This window comes from Canis aureus, chromosome 4 (genome assembly GCF_053574225.1).
Source record: "Canis aureus isolate CA01 chromosome 4, VMU_Caureus_v.1.0, whole genome shotgun sequence".
Taxonomy (NCBI): domain Eukaryota; kingdom Metazoa; phylum Chordata; class Mammalia; order Carnivora; family Canidae; genus Canis; species Canis aureus.
In genome coordinates, this window is record NC_135614.1 from 87,681,707 (window position 1) to 87,701,842 (window position 20,136).

The 20,136-nt window shown below is 37.3% G+C and overlaps 1 non-coding gene across 1 annotated transcript; it reads left to right on the plus strand.

The window, feature by feature from the left end:
- Positions 1–14,407: 14,407 nt before the first annotated feature.
- LOC144313184 (small nucleolar RNA SNORA62/SNORA6 family) lies at positions 14,408–14,560 on the plus strand. The gene has a single exon (XR_013378907.1). It is a non-coding gene; the product is annotated as a small nucleolar RNA SNORA62/SNORA6 family (small nucleolar RNA).
- The last annotated feature ends 5,576 nt before the right edge of the window (positions 14,561–20,136 follow it).

Below are 20,136 nucleotides of genomic sequence, written 5' to 3' on the forward strand. Positions count from 1 at the left end.
GGCCTCTCTCACTGCCAAAAGCGGGTCATATTCTGCTTTCATATTTTGCTTTCAAATAAACCAGGTATCCTACCTGGAGACAGCCTACCTCTGAAGTAGAAGTTACCACACTGAGCCTACCCTTTCTAGTCATGCTACCTAAAAAACGTCATCACTTTAATGTATCTATCACAGCAAAGCTTATCTTTAAACAAACCATAAATGGACCACACCCTCATTTTTGTCCTTATTTTGTGCCATCTTTTCTAATATAAAATGTAGTACTCCTCAATCTTACCCTGACTTAAGTTAAACATAAATTCAAAAAATACATACATTAGTTGCTTTTCATAACAAAGCAGATGATGCACATTTATTTCGTGTATGAAACTTATAGCAGGGGATCCCTGGGTGGCCCAGCGGTTTAGCACCTACCTTTGGCCCAGGGCGCGATCCTGGAGTCCCGGGATCGAGTCCCACATCAGGCTCCCAGCATGGAGCCTGCTTCTCCCTCCTCCTGTGTCTCTGCCTCTCTCTCTCTATGTCTATCATAAATAAATAAATATTAAAAAAAAAAAAAGGAAACGTATAGCAATAGCAACATGAACAAAACATGTCTTCTAGAGTCTTATTGGGTGATGGATTCCAAAATCCGGGAAAATTTCCCACAAGCATTTCAAGGAAGTTATTTTCTCAATAACTTAATGTAGCTGGTAAAGATTCTTTCCCCCAAAATGAATGCCATTAACTACTGTCAATTTAATATTCGGGTGACCATAATAAACTACTCGATAGAAAGTAACCACTCAAATCAGAAATTTTAGTAACTTGAAAGCAGAAACTGTTCTGTCAAGAGGGTTTCTAATCACATACTATTTTCAGCTAAGGATCAGCAGTAATAGAAAACTTCAAACACATTTTCATCAACCTGTACGGAACAGAAAAAAAAAATATTCCAGAGATCTCATTAAATAGCATATTATTTTAAAGACAAGCAAGCAGATGAGTTAATTGATCTGTCCAACTTTAACAGTGCAGTACATGGAGATGCTTCAAATTTCCTGATCTAATTAAGAACTAATTTAATTGTTCTTGACATTATCTACCACAGTTAAAAACTGTATTTTTAATGGGTTCGTGTGTGTGTGTGTGTATACACAGTTTCAGAATGTGTTTATATGTGTATGTATGCATATATGTATGAGTAAATGTACATACACATCTGAAAGCACAACTTAAAGCATAGAATGAGTGTCTCCAGAAATTGCAGGTAGGCTCCAGAGTTGAAAATTAGACTGGAGAACTAGAATGAAAAGAACCCAGGACAGCTCATCTGGAACCACAGCCTTGAGACTAGTTTGATCGTGCTGCCCCACTACGTGCTCGAGGAAACTGCGGGAAGGACTGCTGGAAACCTAGTTGGATCCTACTGCTCTACTCTGTGCTTGAGGAAACTACTGGAAGCACTGCTGGAAACACAGGCTTCTCTTGTGATGGTAATGATTTATCAACTGCATTTTGCTTCTTGGTTTCACTCAAATTAGACTAAACATCTCCGATGGGATTATCCAATGGGTGGGTGTCCAGTTGGTGAAGCTCAGGTAAGCGACTGCACTGTAATGTTCTAGCTCCCTTGTCTAGCAATTTTTAGATTCCTTAATGGGAAATGAGGACTGAGTCCATGACAATGCCAACAACGGTGTGGTCCCTAAATACAGAGAGTGGGTATATGTTCGGATTAAATTTACCCTGAAAATCGGACTTGAGGATAACCTTTTGATTATGCCATGTACTTATACCCAGTTCTCATCTTTCTGTTTCTCAAGGAAATGATTGCTTATCACAACCCAACTATCCTTGAGAACCAAAACTACACGGTTTCTTAGAGGAGACAACTCAAATCTTATCTGTTACTCCATTCACCTCCAAACCTAAAAACTTGATTTACTGATATTTTTTTCTTTCATCAGACCCTGTCTCTGTGGTCTCTCATCTCTGAGCTACATTCTAAAGTTACCTATTTGGATCTAGAATATACAACTGCAGCCAGTCTGAAGGCTATTGACAGGATCTACGCCTTTAATTTTACATAATCCTCCTCATGAACCCTTTGTCTTGTGTAATAAACACAGTTCCTTGGCTTTTGCTACATCCTCTGGTTTTATTACTTTCTTTGTGTTCCCTTCTCCTTCCATTTCTGAAGATTCTAACCATTTGTAGGTCCCGCAGCACGTGGTCGCACAAACTCCATTTGCAGTAACAAACTGAATGTGGTCCTTCGATAGACAGTCATTCACCTAAAACTTCATATTACCCACTTTTTTTTCTTTCTTTAGGTAGATAAGAAGCTTAAATTTGCCAGGTTAAAATGTTAATATTCAGTTTAATAAAACCGCTGTTGTTCACCAGGTAAACTTTTTTTTTTTTTAATTTCCTCTGGAGGTAAAAATCTCTAATTAAGAAGATCCCAGGGAATTGAGAAAAGGCATATTTTTCAAGTAGAATAGATGCAACAGTGAGAAGTATTTTTCTCTGATTCCAAACATATGTGGCCCCCTCTACGATGCTATCCCAGTCTCTCAAAGCTTAATTATCCATCCAGCTCTGCCCCTAAATCTGGGTGAACCATCTCACTGTTTTGTGTAAGGAGAATTACTTCTATTTAATCAGATACATTATAGGACCAATGGGTAATGCCAAGAGTATCAAATCTTCCCTTATTATTTGTTTGAAAGTGGGCTTCTGGGCTAGTAGCAAGATTGTGAGGTTAGTTCTAAGGAACTTTTGTTTTTACTGAGGGTGTATATATAACTATGAACATGAATATAAATATAAATATACTTATTTGTTTCTGACTGATGTAGATGAGAGAAAGATATTGTACAAAATGGAGAAAGATTTCAGCATTCAAATATAGCACGTGGGTGACTCAGTGGGTTAAGTGTCTGACTTCCTTCAGTCCTGGTCACCATCCCAGAGTCCAGTGGGGTGTCTGCTTGTCCCTCTGCCTCTAACCCTCCCCTTTGTTCATGTTCTCTATCTCCCTCCCAAATAAATAAATAAAATCTTAAAATATTTATATATGTATATATATATATATATTTGTTCATATGTAGCATGGAAATATTCAAATAGAGGAAAATGTATGGACTTTGGAAAGGAATATTCAGAGATGGCAATAATGCTGATAGTTTACCAAATGGGTTCACAGATAAGTAAGAAAAATGGAAATTCCAAAGTTATCTCACTCGGGTACTTGGTGCTAGCCATGCTTCCCTCAGTCCATCAATCTATTGCCAACAATTGATTAGGTTCTATTCGGTCTGACCTTAGATGTCAACGAGCAGCGTTTATCAGGTTGGTCATGTAGGTTTGCAAACAATATAACATCTAGCAGTTTAAATGACATTAAAACCAAAACTTAGTAAAAAAAAAAAAAAAGTGAAGAAACTCTGCATTATAACTTAAGACAATCGATGAAGTACATTTATGTAACACACAAAGTTTCTCTTTATCTCAAGACCATAGCAATAGGATCATGAGAAGTGAGGCCAGCTTTTATCCTGTCATGAATCACAATGGTTTCTTTACTCTTCTAATGGTTATATTTAGAAATACACAAGGAAATTGGCAGTGAGGTTTTCAGAAGAATATGGGATAATGTTACTTTCATTCAGCGGAAGGGATTTTAGTGTTTCAAATTATGGCTATTTCCTAAAGACATTTTTTTTTTCTGTCATTTACTTTTAGGAGATAAGAATACTTCATAATTAATTCCCAGCTGTTTCTTGTTATGCTTCTAGTAATATATCTCTGTGCTTTAATGGGTTGGAGGTAGTCTTACAAAATAAATGTAGTCCACATTTTCTATTTGTCAAAGCCTTCTCTTTGGAAACATAAAACATTTTGAAGTTGGAAGTTTTGTAAATTACATTAAAATAAATAATTGCTGTTTGGAAAGTTTCTGTCTTTGTGCTAGTTTCTCTGAAAGATACACATAAATATAACATGGTTTCTACCTAAAGCTTAAGGAAAATACAGACTTTTAGGGTGAAGGAAAAACACATAGAGGAGTAAACACAAAGTAGAATTCAAAGTGCATCACAAGGACCCATGTGTATATTATTATAAAAAATAATATTTGAATTACTTTTTAAAGAATGAATGCGATTTTGGTAGGTAGACATGTGAAGACGAAAGCATTTCAGATACAAAAGAAATATTTAAATGGGCAGATGGTCAGAGACTAGAAAATTTGAGTCACTATTAGTGAAATATTTACTCCATTTGCATAGATTACATGAATGCTGTTAAAGTGTAGCCAGCTATACGAGGAGGAAGTGTGAGATGCAAGAACTTGTAGGACTTTGAGAAATCAGGACTGTGGCTTCTGGGACAAATAAACAAATGAATGAGGCAATGGAAATGCTTAAGAGACTCGCTGAAGGAAGACTGACCTTGCAAGACCACAATCCATAGAGGATATTTCGCAGAAAAGATGACAAAGATTAAAGGCGGCCCTTGGACATGATTTCTGTAGGTGTATGATTTTAGCAAATGTAGGGACAGAGCGAAGAAAATCATTGCCAATGAGACAAATCAAAGCAAAACAAACACACACTGGAAGTAGAGAAGTGCAAATGTGATTGCTGAAAAGATTTCCGTGCAAAGAATAAGACCAACATGACTAGAGTCTCATGTTTAGCTATTGGTAGAGTCATGGTCCCTTATGGAGACGTTTCAAAGGTAGGATCTGGAGTCACGTGCCAGGCAGTCTGGTAAATAGGCTGTAATTAGCGATTTCAGGCCAACGGTCCTGAATGGCTACTGTAATATTTAATGACGTTAGTACATTAATAATGTCACTGCCCCAAGGACTTTGACGAAAATTCAAATGAGACTTGCCTATTTATCCTAAAATTGATATTGGGTCTATGGGTATTAAAACCACTTCTTGGTATGAGTCAGTTTAAAAAAAAAAACAATTTAAATTCTACTTTCCATTATTGATTCTGTTATTTTCTTTGTTTTACTGTTATCACTCTCTGTGCTTATTTTCCAAACATGGGCTACATATTTCCAGCGAACACAACACACACACACACACGATTTTTGAGAGTAAGAGATGGCAACACCAATAGGTGTAAATAAAAATGGTGTTTTAAGGTCACCGAATTCCAACCTGGCAACACTCCCTACTAGTTTCGGTTGAAGCAGATTGATACGTTTCATGTTGTTTTTGTTGTTTTTCTACTTGTTTATCTTTAGGGGGGAAGTAAATGACTCTTAGTGCTGAACTCTAGTTGACTAGGTGCTCCACTGGACAATATTAGAAAGCGTGTAGTTCTCTGCCCAGACTTTCTGGAAAGGTTTATTTCATTTCAGGCCAGGAGAACATGGGAGGTGATGTTCCTCTATTTTTGTGTGACTTGGAGAAAACTGATGGCTCTGCCGATATTGCCAAGGTGTTATCCATGCCCCTGATGAATAAAGCCACATGAAAGACGAAATGGTGGGCTGCTCGGCCTCTCACGATGCTGTTCCCGCCAGCCCCTGCCATAGCCCAGAGCAGCTCTGGTTCTGCATGACGGCATAAGGGTGGGTGGGAGCTGTCATTAGGACATGGTTGTGTCTTGTGGAATCTGTAACGATCACTACATGTCACCTAAATCCATCTCTCTCTCTCCTTCTCTCTCCTTCAGGTTGACTATTTCCTTCACTCTAAGTCTCATAGACATTATTTGGCAAAACTCTTCCCAGCTTTAAACATAGGGAGGTTTAAATCAGATTTTTCAATAATGTCAGCTTTTTTGACTTTTAAATAAGAATTAGAGAACACAGGGTGCCAAAGAGTACTCATGCTCTCAGTTTGGGTGTCAGGATATGTGAGGCGGAGGGGAACGTACTCTCCCCAGACACGGAGGGAATGGTCCTGATTTCCAAGGCAATGTCTTCCTGAGTCTAAATGGATTAATTATTAGACTAACACTAGCTCCTACAATACACAGAACCACACACGTCAACAGCTCAGCAATGTATTTTTTCTAACGTCCATAAGGTCTAAAATATTTACTTCTCTTACATCTTGTGGATCTGCTGTCTTCAGCATGTAGTTTCCAAGATACACTTGTTCACTATGGCCAGCAGAACAAACGAGTGGTAGGCTTAAGAGAACATAGATGTGTATTCTCACCTTTCTGGAGGCTGGAAGTCTGAGCTTGGGTGTCCAGCGCTGTGGTCTTTCCCTCTGAAGGCTGCAGGAAGGGGTCCTTCCTCTCTCTGCCTCGCTTCTGGGGACTGCTGGCCATTCTCGGTGTCCCTTGCCTGTGAACGCATCTCTCCAATCTCTCCCTCTGCCACCACAAAGTGTTTTCTCTGTGCGCACGTGAGTGTAAAGTTTCTTCTCCCAACCAGGATCCCCGTCCTTTATAAAGATGCCAGTCGTACTGGATGAACAGACCTTTCTAACCCACGACAACCTCCTCTTAACTTGATCATGTTTAAGGAGACCTTACTACCAAATAAGGTTCTCAGGATGTGAAATTTGAGGTAAATGGTTCAGACAAGTACACGGGTCGTAAGGCTTGGCTCCATGAACCTACAGGTGACAAAACAGCATGGAGTATCGGAGCTCAGAGATGCTAAACACACTAGGCCTACAGCTGTCCCAAGACGGAACTACATGGGATGGCTCCACATCTATAGAGACTGGTACCAAGAGGGCAGGTATGTCACCAGGTAGCAAAGAAAACAGGTTTCCGAGCAGGTCATCAATATGTCATACTTAGTGCCTCCTTTTCTTTCTCTCTCTCTCTCTCTCTCTCTCTTTTTTTTTTTTTCTTTTCTATTTTAAGATAGGCTAACATGAGACACAGCTGGGAAAGAATGAAATTAAGAACGAGAAAAATATTTTTTTGTTGTCTTTTTTGTTTGCTTCCAACTCATCAGAAAGGAGATAATATTAGTAGAACTCTCCTGGTCACAAGATTGGACTAAATACCACTGCGTTCATTTAAAAAGAAACACTATAAAAAAAAAAAAAACATAGAAATAAGCACGATTGATAATCTAACACTTCTATCTATTGTCAAAAAATTGCCCAATGTATTATCTTTGTCTCAGATATTTGTTATTATTGTTGTTGTTGTTTTTAAGTAGCCTCTGCCTCCAGTGTGGAGCCCAACACAGGGCTTTTGGTCTCACAACCTGAGATCAAGACCTGAGCTGAGATCAAGAGTCAGACGCCAACTGACTAAGCCACCCAGGCGCCCCTCAGATGGTTTTTAATAAATAACATGTCATGGACAAATTGAAGTATCCTGTGTTTTCTTCTTCAAGACCCCTTACTTCCTCCTCTAGAAAAAGCTATTTCTGTGTAACTGACATATCTTATTATTTTTACTTTCTTTTAAATAAAATTCAGTCTAATTACATTGTAGGTATAATATAATTTTGCTCAGAATAAAAGCTGTAACTATTTACTCGGTTCTTTTATTAAGTCCAGTGTATTAAGTTGCAACTTAAATCCATGTCAGTTCCTTCCCCCTCTAAGTGTGCAGTTAGACATGTTTTAACAAATATATACAGCTATATAACCGCTACCACCTACCACCACCAGGACGCAGGACATTTCCATCACCAGAAAAGGGCTCTTGGTGCTTCTCGAAGTGATTGCCCGAGGCCCAGCCCCAATGCCTAGAAAATAATGACCATATTTCTACCTGGATAGTTTTGTCTCTCTCACGTAGGTGGCATTGCAGTATACATGCGTCAAGACTTCTTTTACTTAGTATACGTCGTTGAAGACCTTTCTGTACTGTTGCATATACCTGGAAGTCGATCCTCTTTATGGCTGAGTATTCCAGCACTTGGAGGTACCACAATTTGAGAATTCATTGAAATATGACCTGTTATTTTTCCTTCTGCTCTGCCAATGCAAAAACTCCAAATACATCCACGTCAGGGCGGAGAGAGCAAAAGGCATATGTGCTCTCGGAGGAAAGACTGAATGGTGTTTGTGAGCCAATGGTTGTCTTACATCTGGCAGTGTCCTTACCCGGTGCTCTGGAAACAACGAATGTATTACCTGATAGGCTATAGCATGTCACCCTCTCATCACACTGAGATTTCTTAGAAGAGAGAAACATGAAAGCACGCAGTAAGCCCAACCAGTTCAGTAGGCCGCATGTTGACCGCTCAGTTTTAATCCTCAGTATCCCCGTTCTGTAACCGACCAAAGCTCGCAAACTCTGGGGCTCTGTGAGCACCCCCGGGGTGTGGAGAGTCTGGGCGCTCACAGCTCAGGAGCCCTCGTGGCGCCCAAGCCTTGAATCAATGCACAGCCCTGGCAGCGACTCCTTACAGCATCGTGCACAGAATGCACTGCACTTCCTCTCCGTGAAAATAGGGAAGACGTGAACTAATTGGACATCCCACGAAGATACCTTTATTTTGGAAAGTTAGTCAACAATGCAGAAATCAAGCAGATAAAGCGATAGATTATGATTTGCTGCTCCCTGTTTAGATTTATTTCAATCTTGTGGCCAACAGAGTAATTTATATCTATCAACGATCCCTGGACACATTGACGTCCTCGGGTCAAAGAATCAATAGAAATCTCACGGCCTGCCTACAGGTTAGTTGGCCTTCTGTTTGTCAGTATCAGCCTAAGAAAATTAAGTTATTACAATGAGCGAAAGACACATAAAATTAATGATTTGAAGTTAATAGCTACTGGCTGCCTCCAAGTCAATTTTGTTACTGGGAGATAAAATAAGCAACCAGAGAATGTTACAAATTTCACTGTTGGTATAATGCAAGCTAAATACACAAAGCACGAGAAAGTTCTGACACATGCCTTTACACATACGCAGAACACTTAATACTGGGTGCAGGCACCCAGCTTTCTGAGGGATATACTAACGCGTGCTGTGCATTACACAGAAGTAAATTGCACACAGAGCTATTTTACACTTCATACATTTTTCTTTGTAGGTGTTCCCCCACTTTTCTATTTTTAGGGGTTTTCTTCAACGACACTTGTAGGCATTGCTTCTACCATTTCTCTAAAGTCTATAGATGTCAGAAAATAAAGCTGGTACAATGGCAATAATACCCATCTTCTCCATCTTATGCCTTTGACTACAACTGGTCTAGGTTGAAGCACGAGGTTTGATTTTGTTGCCTGGGACTACTAACATTTATTTTCATTCCCTGTGTCACCTAAGCTCCTTTGCACGACCTACACCGTGATGGCAAGTGAGCATCTACATTTAATTTTTTCGTAGTCTTAATGTCAAGTTACTCAACATAAACTGTAGAAGTAAATAATTGGCTGGAAATTTCAGTGTAAAATACCAAATATAGAAATCAAACTTCGACGTGTAAAATTTCCAGAGTTGGAGGTTTTGAAAGTGAGAACATGTCCTAGGTTGAAGTTCTCTGATACCATGTAGTCGTCTTCGTCTACCTACAAGAGCGATCTTAGTCTACCCTTCAGGAAGTATATTCTTATTCTCCGTACAACAAAACATCACCGAAGCCCCAGAAACCCTTTCAAGTGTTTGACATCAATGGAAATATGCCTTACTTGCTTATGTTTCTAGTCATATAATTCTGTTTATAATAGAAATATTCCAACGAAACGCACCCGAATGAAGCAAAACTGCTTCTTTCATGTGGCATTTGATCACATAAACTATCTCAGAAAAATGCCAACACACTCTCATCCCATACTTCCTGTCGAACACATTCACAAAGATTCTCCAGGTTTGTGGGAAAGAGTCATTTCTCAAAAATGGAAGTAGGGTTCTTAACGCTATCATTTTCCCAGTAGTAACTGAAAGAGAAATGCTTGACACCTCATCCCCTGATTCTGCTAAAGACCAAGCAATGTCAGATTGGTGCTGTGGAGCACTGGCTGGGAAAGTGAAGCATGGCTCTGTGTACTTTAAGGGTGAACTTTAAATAACAGGAAATGTTGGCAAGCTGCTATATAGTGGCTCTGTTTCGGGGAAATGGATGCACCATCTGCAAAGCTAAACCGAAATGACAAGCCTTTGAGGCAGAGAGTAAATGTTCAATCCATTTGGCAGATAAATCAGGTCATGGATTGGTTTATTTAGCTCCCGTTTCGCATAAACAATATACGAGCAGGAGCGATGAACCATTGCTAAATTCAACAGAATCTTCCATTTGGGGCTTTATCTCTCTATGCCCAAGCGTCAAACGGCCTACGTGCTCCCCCTCCACCTCTTTGTTGTGCTCGTCTCTGCGAGGGCTGCCCCTGGATTTTGGTGGTTTAGACAGCAGGGTTTTATTGGAACAACACATGCCCTGTAGTCAGACAATAACCGAATCATCATCATTCCAAAACTTACCTAGCCATGTTTCTGTAATAGAAGGACAAGGAGGAGAAGAAAAAACTATGCAACGATGCTTTCCACATTTTCCAAGGTAAAAGAGGGGACGTATATCTAATCATGAGAGAACTGTGCTCTCCGAGCATTCCAGGGCCGTGCACACCAAGCAGACTCAGGGCCTGGACGCCCCGGGGGGCTCATCACCCACAGGGAGCAGCCAGGCACCTCTTCCCCTTTCATCCCCAAGCACAATTTCACATTGTGTGCGTTAGTGTGAGGAGACGCTAGGTTCCAGTTCTGCTTGACTTCTGCTTCCTATTTTATCGAATTCCGTGTTAGTCTGGAGAGCGGAGGCCTAGTTTCTTGTCCAATTCTGATGAAAGAATATGAACTACATTTTACCTTCATTCTCTGTGAAGGTCAAAGTTCAAATATGATAGACCATCAAGGTCCAAGTCCCCTTTTTTCAGTTTCCTGTGAACCAAAGCAACACATTCAGCTTAACAACCTTATTAAAAGTGTTCTTTTTTGTCTTTCTACTATAAGAGTATTTCACGCTTGTTGGATTATAAGAAAGTAATATCTTAATAGAGGCAGAAAGACGTCGTTGACTCCCATTGTGGAAATCCTGACAACAATAACAACAACAACAAAAAGTGTGTTGTTCAGTTTCTCTTTTATTTTAGCAAGATATTTTAAGAGAATTTACTTCTTTTTTTTTTTTTTTTTTCTGTAATTGCCTACTTAGTTTTTTGGTATTTTTTTTTCCAATATGGGATGATATCAGGTCATAATAAGACCTGTAAAATTCTCAACTTATTGCTTATGTGTTTTGCCTAATTTGAATATCAAAATATTTACTGTGATAAGTTTAATTCACACACATTGTTTTTTAAACCTTATTTTATTTAAATTAAATTAACATATAGTGCATCATTAGTTTCAGAAATAGAGTTCAGTAATTCATCAGTTGCGTATAATACCCAGTGCTCATTCCATCACGTGCCCTCCTTAACGCCCATCACTCAGTTATTGCACCCCCCACCTGTCTCCCCTCCAGCAGCCCTCAGTTCATTTCCTATAGTTAAGAATCTCTCCTGATTTCATCTTACTTTGTTTTTCCCTCCTTTCCCCTATGATCTTCTGTTTTGTATTATATAACGATTTGCATTAAATGTTTTGAATTATATACATTCTGTTTATTATACTTTGTATTATATCTCTCTATATAATATTTTGAGGACATTATAACCTGATTCACTATGAAATCAATACAATGATTTGTTGAATACTACATAGCACTATGAGCCTATATAGGAGAAAAATGTATGTATCTAGCTACTTTTTAATTTTAATCTAGTGAAAAATGTTGATCTGAATACAATTAATATAATTGATTCTACACTGGTACAAGTTACATTTATTATCTATTTCCATTATCCTTTTATGGTATGTCCTAAGCTGATTGTTGTGGATCCTTAGTTTCTTCTCACAGATTCCCCTTCAGGACCAAAGGCCTTATTATTTAGAACTGGGAATATTGCTGCAGGCTGTCTTCAGGAACCTTCTCCAGGGTGTTCCCTCTGCCGAAGAAGGCTGTCATGCCCAAGTTAATGCATCCCTCCAGGGAGCAGCCCACATGTAACAGCTGCCCAATGGGAGGCCATAAAGCCTTGCCCCTTCTTCCAATTGCCAGAGAACTCCAAAGAGTAATTCTAGCTTCAGAGCTCACTATGTGATCTAGAACTTTAAGGTGATGTCATTGAAGCTCTGATTCTCCTCCTGCCATACCCTGCTTTCTTCCTTCCCTCAAGAACGGTTGATGCTGAGAATACTATCATCCCGTACTCCAATCGACGTGTTCAAGAACCTGACCTGCAACAGACTGTAGCAGGATGGATTCAATAAAGATGTTACAATGATATGTTAGAATTGGATTGCTCAGCATTGCCATTACCCAGTTGGCCATGAGAACTTCACCCCCAGCAGTATGTAGCCATGAGTGTCTCTGGCAAAGTATAATTCTTCAACTTTCTTTCATGGTGAACGGGGATTGTATGCCTATAGAATGAAATACACTAGTGGACGTAATAAAAATACAGTTGAAAAAGTAATGATTATAACATAATGGAACTGGGTGGTTCTTGTTCAGAGTAATTAATTATGACAATAAAAACATGTGCAAAGGTCAGAGGGCCACCTTTTCAGAATGTGAAGAAGCTCTCACCTCTGAAGGTGGAAGATAAAGAAAACTAAGGACATAACATAGAGTTTAATCATAAGAGCTACAAATAAGGATATATTCTCAAATAAGGCAAGTGCATTATGTTGAGTTCAGAACTGTCACAGAAAAAAAATGAAACCCCAATACAGAGGATGGTGACATCTGGTTTGATGCCTTTGAACATCGTGTATCTCCCAAATGCATCCTACTGAAGGATGATGAGTGCCCTCTTCCCTGAAGGTGATGCACATACCCTTGCTTTGCAATAAAACAAGAGTCCCCTCAGTATTTGTGCCCACATTTTGGGGTAGTCATAACATACCAGGGCTAGAGAAGCTCTAGACCTTTCTAGGAGAAAAAAGGGGGACTATGTGCAGAACAATTTACAAGACCTCAGCAGTATATGCCAACAGGAGACTGGTGAGTGTGTATAGGACTGACCCCTAAGGGTACTAGATCAAGAAGGAAAAATGAAGTTGGACAAGGAATTATTTATCAAATTAGAAATACTCTCAGAGAATAGGATCTGAAGTCTTGGCAAGAACAATATAAGAAAAGGTCAGAGATTTATAGAATTGAATATGATGGAGTTTTTATTCTGTAGAAGGCCAGAAAGCTCACTTGGTGACTATAGTGCCTGGAATGGGACATAGGATATCATTGACTGAAGCAATCAGCATGCACTAGAGGTAGGAACTTCAACACTATTGGAAAACTCATAGGTGGTTGTGGTCTACAGGCAGGTCTAATGATGCAGATACTGTGTAGAAACGAGCACCCCAATAGCAAGGCTGTTGAAAAGATGATCAGAAGTCTGAGGACAGTGAAACTAGTAAAAAGTTATGACCCTTTGCCCAACTGCCGGACCTGGACCAATTTTGAAACCTAAAACCCATTTTGTAAGGGAGTGTTATCGTTCCAAGGCAGAGAATGCTGCAACATCAGAGTAGGGATATATATATATATCATATATATATCATATATGTGTCATATATGTATATAGCCCCAGTCTTTCCCCAAAGGGAAAAGAGTGAGGGTATATGGAAGACAAGAAATAAAGTCCTGATACTAGTCCACTCAGCACAGTCTACTGAGACCATGGATACACCAGTGATCATATCTCTGATGGCCAGTGAATTGCTGGGATGGACTTATTAGGGCATTGGCAGCATTCCCGTGCTGGTTTGGGGCCTATAGGGCAAGAGTTTCTCATTAGAAAACACTAAGTTAAAGCTTCTGAAACTCTTCCCTACACTCTGAGAACGATGGTAATAAATGACCCTGGCACATTCCACACTGTAATCAGATATTAGCATCACCCAGCATCAGTTATCTATCTCCCCACTGAAGAAGTTTGCACAAACTATTACAACTGCCTGAAAGTCTCTTTTCTTCTATTTCATTTCACAAAGTACTACTAATGTTTCAGGCTTAGTCCAATCCTCACACCCTTCCAAAGCTATCTTACACTGTTTTAATTAGGCCAAGTCCCCCTTTCCACACTGTCATAGTATCACATAGCTTTTCTCTGTGGGACTTGTCTTTCACCCACATGTTTATTTGACTGATGTGCACTCTTATATACTAGAATTGTAACTTTACCTCAGAATCTAGGATGGATTCAATAAATGTTATGACAACTGACTGGATTATATCTAGTCTTCCTATAATTCGAACACAGGGAATTCTACATGTTGTGTAACTGGATATGTCTTGTAGAAAAAGATGCTTACTCTACGTCACAAACTTATAGATTTCATGGTACTTTCTTAGGAGAAAAAAATATCTATTATAATATCCATCTTTGAAACAGGCAAAAGAAACAGACTTAAAACCATCCCAGGCTGCACATTGTTAAAGCCTGGCATTGAGGCTGCCGACTGACCAAGGAACTCACAAGCATAGGTGAAGTGCTCATGAGGGACAAGTCTTGCACTAAAACCACAAGGGTCTCTAGCCCAATGAGTGGAGTTTGATAATAATTCTTGCTACAAGTAAAACAAACAAGCAAACAACAAAAAGCATCTTGGGATCTTTGGGTGGCTCAGCAGGTTTGGCACCTACCTTCAGCTCAAGGCATGATCCTGGAGACCGGGGATCAAGTCCCACATCGGTCTCCCTGCATGGAGCCTGCTTCTCCTCTGCCTGTGTCTCTGCCTCTCTCTCTGTGTGCCTTTCATGAATAAATAGATAAAATCTTTAAAAAAAAATAAAAAAAAAAACTCCTAGAAACTAAGAGTAACTTCTGGGAAAACTTAAGTAGAAGTAAAAAAAAATAAATATATAAAATCTTATTAAAAATAAACATATAGGAATGAATAAATGGAAAAAATAATATGCTTAATATTCTAGTAGAAATTCATGTGTGTTTCTACACGAGTACAAAAAGAATAATATGTAACTTCTACTTTAGGAAGATGTGTTGGTCTAGGGAGGATTTTGAGGAGGAAGCAACATCCCTACTGATTTATACATATGAAATAGAGAACCAAGGAAATTGTTTATTTAGTGCAAGTCGCAGTTTGAATTGTTTTCTATACATAATCTTATTTATTATACACAACAACTCTGTAAATTGAATCTCGTACTCCTATTTTATAGAGACGGTGGGGAAGGAATTAATATTTATTACTGTGCAACAGGTATCGTGCCAGCTTTACATATGCTCTTGCTTCATAGTCAGAACAATGCAGAAATAACGCAGGTTTTATTATTATCGTTTTACATATGAAAGAGCTTTAAGTTAAAGAGAATATTTAATTCGCTGAAGGTCACAGACCCAAAATAAAAGTCAAGACAGAATTTGAACCTAAGCTGGTTTATTCTTGCTCCATGATGTGGAGAGGGTCCCTCTAGGGTCAGAAAAAAATGTGAATTTAAGGAGCTATAAACAAATTTAGCAGAACACTAGACCTTTATTGAATATATTATTTTACCTGCTGTACACAAGATTCCATGTGTAGAGAAGCTGTTTTCTGAAGGGGTCTATGGCAGTCAACTGTGCCTTGGTGTCTGGGGAAAATATGCATTATCATGGAAAAGTGACACAAAAAATTACGTGAAGTCTTTCTATTTTTTTTTTTTTTTCCACATCTGAGTTGGGTTTATTCCAAGAATACAAGACTGGCTTATGTTTAAAAATCAACCAGTGTAATTCATCCCAGGAACAGAGTAAAGGAGAAAATTATATGACCATTTATACAAAATGTTATTCAGTATTCAGTTTGAATATTTATTAAACATATTTTTATTTTTTAAAAGAGCAGAGAGTGAACAATACATATTAATTTCTACTCAGCTAATTACCTGGCTTAATTTAAATCTTACAGTTAGGCAAAATGACCCAGGTAGAGAGAGGCTTAGAGTAATTATATGTGAAGTCTTTCTTTTTTAAATTTTTTGTGAAATTTTTCTATATTTCACTTTGTATAAGTGTTTTCAATTATGTACAAGTTATAGATAGGAAGAAAAACAGATGTAGAGAAAGATGATAAATAGATTTAAATAAACTATCCATATATTTTCAAAAAGTGTATAATTATTTCAATGTCTTTACTTTCAAATTACAATGCATAAGATCTCTATTGAAGAGTAACATGCATAATAATCTACTCGTTATATTGTGCTATTTTTAAAGGAGATTTTTAATTTTAAACATTCATTAATATTACATGAGTGTATTTTATCATAGTCACACCCAAGCAGTTAAAATGTAGGATGAATGAAATAACATAATATTTAAGAACCCAGGATCTTAGAACCTATAATGATTTATTTATGAGCCATCTGGTTATACAAATATGATATTATGGTCAAATGTGCTCTATATGCATGGAAGAAAGAATTATTCAGAAAGAAATAATTAGGTTCTTATGAGTGAAATCCCAAGGCAAGCTGTAGGATTTAGGTAACAGACCTTTCTTGCAAATGAAAAAAATTGTATAAATATATATTATAATGTATATAATATTATTATGTATACATATGTACACACCAATTACATCGCTTCACCATAGTAAGAGAAACTGTTAGAAATACAATATTTTACCTAGGGAATTATAAATGCAAACAGATACAGTGAGTATGACTCATTCTGAGTTCTTAAGGGATGGCAGGGGAACCCAAGGGAGTATGGCCTTCCATTTGTGTTATTACCATCATTAATCAATTTTTACCTCCCCATCTGTCACATGTCTTTAGTGGACATGCACAAATACATATGTAAGACTATACGTAAGATGGGGTGGGAGTTAGTGTGAAACCACTTCCATTTCTTTTTGATGAATTCCTAACTTGAGTAGTGTTCATATATGGGTGAAATTAATTAACTTCCAAAACAAGTAGAAGGAATATAAATTATAACAAGCCAAAATTCCTTTTTTATAATTAAAAAATACGAATCTCTTAAGTATGGCCAAAAATCAAATGAAAAGTATTCTCCAATCTGTAATCAATGTTGCAAGCCAAGGCAACTAAAATTAAAAGCAAAATTTGGAACAACTTCAGGACATCATGGACATAAATCTGATAATAAGTTGGAAATACATGAGATCATAACATAGACTACATAAGTTATACACTGTACAATTCCATTATGCCATTTACATTTATGATGATTTTTATGGTGCTTCTCACCATTGTCAAGTTGTAGAACATGGCAGCCTTATCCATCTATACATTATGGGCTTCTGTGATACCTATAACAGTGAAAATAAGAACAAAGGTCCATGGAAGTGTCAGATATTTGAGCTCTACACAACAGCAATTACAAATGCTATTTATCCTTGTTTTTATATTAATAACCTACTTCTTTTTTATGATGAAAATGAATCATTCTATCATCAGTTGAATAATGTAAACTTGGATCATCTATACTACTAAATGAATATATGCAGAAAATAGATACTGATACTCATCTAAGGGGAAAAAATATTTTCTTTATCCAAAATTTTTTAGGGGGGGCAGTTGGCCAGAAGCACTCAAATATTTGCAAGTATTTATTATTTTCTCCAGATATCTATCTGATTCAAGTAATTTATATCAGTGTGCATATATAAGGCTTATATCTAACAATAATCCATAAAGGATATAGTGTAGAATTTATCAATAATATTCTATTCTTGTGTATTTATTTCCTGCAGAGTGTAACAAAACCATCAACATCCCTGATTCCACCAAGTCTTTCATTTCTTTTTGTCATGGCATAAAGATGTCATAAGACCACTTCTTCACTCCAGGCCATACCCCTTCAAACTTTAAAACTATCTGTGAAAGATAGGTCTTCGATTCCTATTCAGATCTACCCAACACTAGTGAGATGATAAACCTCCTTATTAAATCGTGGGATAGATTCCATATATCCTTTCAAGAACCTGAGATAAAGGTCTGTCAGGCATCAAATAGAGTGCAAGCTGTTAAGGTCCCAGATGTAAATTTATTTCAATAGCTACTTCTCTTGTTTGCTTATTATAAATACTTTGATACTAAATGTCAATTAAATACAGGGTATTAAAATTTTCTTACATGGTCTTGATAATTATGTTTTCTTATTTAGAAGACTTTGTATATTATATAAATATGCAACGTTTAAACTTCTAAAAAACACAGATCAGAGAGAGTTTGTAATATATCTAGCTATCTAAATTTAAGGGATAAATGGGCAATTCAGCAATAATATTTGGACATTTCAACACCTTGTTTTCAATAATGGATAGAGCAGCTGAGCAGAGGATTAACAAGGAAATAGAAGAGATGAATAACACGGTAATCTATTTAGACCTAACAGACATCTGTAGAACACTCCATCCAACAGCGTTCTTCCCAAGGGCAAGCAAAACATACTAAAGGATAGACCATTGTTTCAACCATAATATAAGGTTAAATAGATTTTAAAAGATTGAAATCATATAAAGTATGTTCTTGTACCACAATGGTAATTAGAAACTCACAAATTGTTGAAGTCACAAATATGTTGAAATTAACACACTCACTCTTAAATAACTAATGAGCCAAAAATAATTCATAAGGCAAATTAGAAACCACTTGAGATGAATACAACACACCAAAATCAAATTCTGATAAAGCAGTGCTTAAAGGGAAATCTATATCTATGGAGGCTTATATTTATTTGTTTTTTAAAATTTCTTTTTTTAAAGACTTTATTTATTTATTTGAGAGGGAGAGAGAGTACATGAGAAAGCACAAGGGGAAATGCATAGGGAGAGGAAGAAGCAGACACCTAGCTGGGCAGGGAGCCCAATGCAGGGCTTGATATCAAGACTGGGATCATGACCTGAGCCGAAGTGCCCCCAAATGCCTATATTTTTTTTTTTAAATAAAGATTTCTAACCCATAACCTAACTTTTCACCTGATGACACTAAAGAAAAAAAAAAAAAAAAGAGAGAGAGAGAGAGAAAGAGAGCTGGGGCACCTGGATAGCTCAGTCAGTTAAGCCACTGACTCTTGATTTGAGCTCAAATCATGACCTCAGGATCATGAGATCAAGCCCCACATGGGGTTCCACACTCAGTGAGGAGTCAGCTTGAGAGTCTCTTTCTCCTTCTGTCCTTCCTTCTGCTTGTCCTCTCTTTCTTTCTAAGTAAATTAATTAAATATTAAAAAAAGAAGAAGAGCAAACAAAGCTTAAAGTAAGCAGAAATAAAAAAAATTATACAGATTGGAGAGGAAATAAATGAAACAGAGAATTAAAAACAATAGAGAAAATAAACAAAACTAAATATTGGCTCTTTGAAAAGTTCAACAGTTAACTCTGCATTTTAAACTTAATTTCTAATTGAGGAATCAATTCTTTAATTTCCTGCTTTGAGAATTATATGTGTGAGCTAACAGGCAGGAAGTATGTTCTTGGCCTTAGAGCCTTAACTGGTATTCTTGAAAGCACATGAGAGAATAAATTTATGGCAGTGCAAATATAGTTAATGGGAAAACATTTTAGATGGACTAGATATATTGATATCTTTAGGATTCAAGGACAAACTCACTCTAAATATGTAAAATAATTCCTAAGGAAAGGAATTAGTTACAGGGACAATTACATGTGTTTCTTTCCATGGATGGAGATGGTAGTTGAGATAAGGTAGGCAAGTAAAGTTAGCTGCCTTACACAGCATCTGAGAGGTAAAAAAAAAATAAAATAAAATTCCACAAAATTTGCTGTGATTGTCTAAATTCCAAACCTGAGCAAGAACAATGAGCCAGTTCTTTTTCTGAAATACTAGTCATTTTTCCAATAGACAAGCTTCTCATATTACAACTATCCTCCTATTGCCATTTTCTATAACTTAGGATTTTTATCAATTGAATGATAAGAAAAATATACATTTCCTGGTTCTCATCATCCTACTTAAAGATTAGGGCTATCGCTCTACTTATCATTATCAAATATTTATCAATATTGCCAAAAATATGCTAATCATATTAGATCAAATAGTAGTAAGTAAACAATCTGAAAAACAATCTGAAAAAACCCTGTTCTCATGCTTATTAATAAGTTGCTCAGTTGTTGGGTTAAGGAATTGGTCCTTTAATACAGACCTGTAAACCAATTCCTT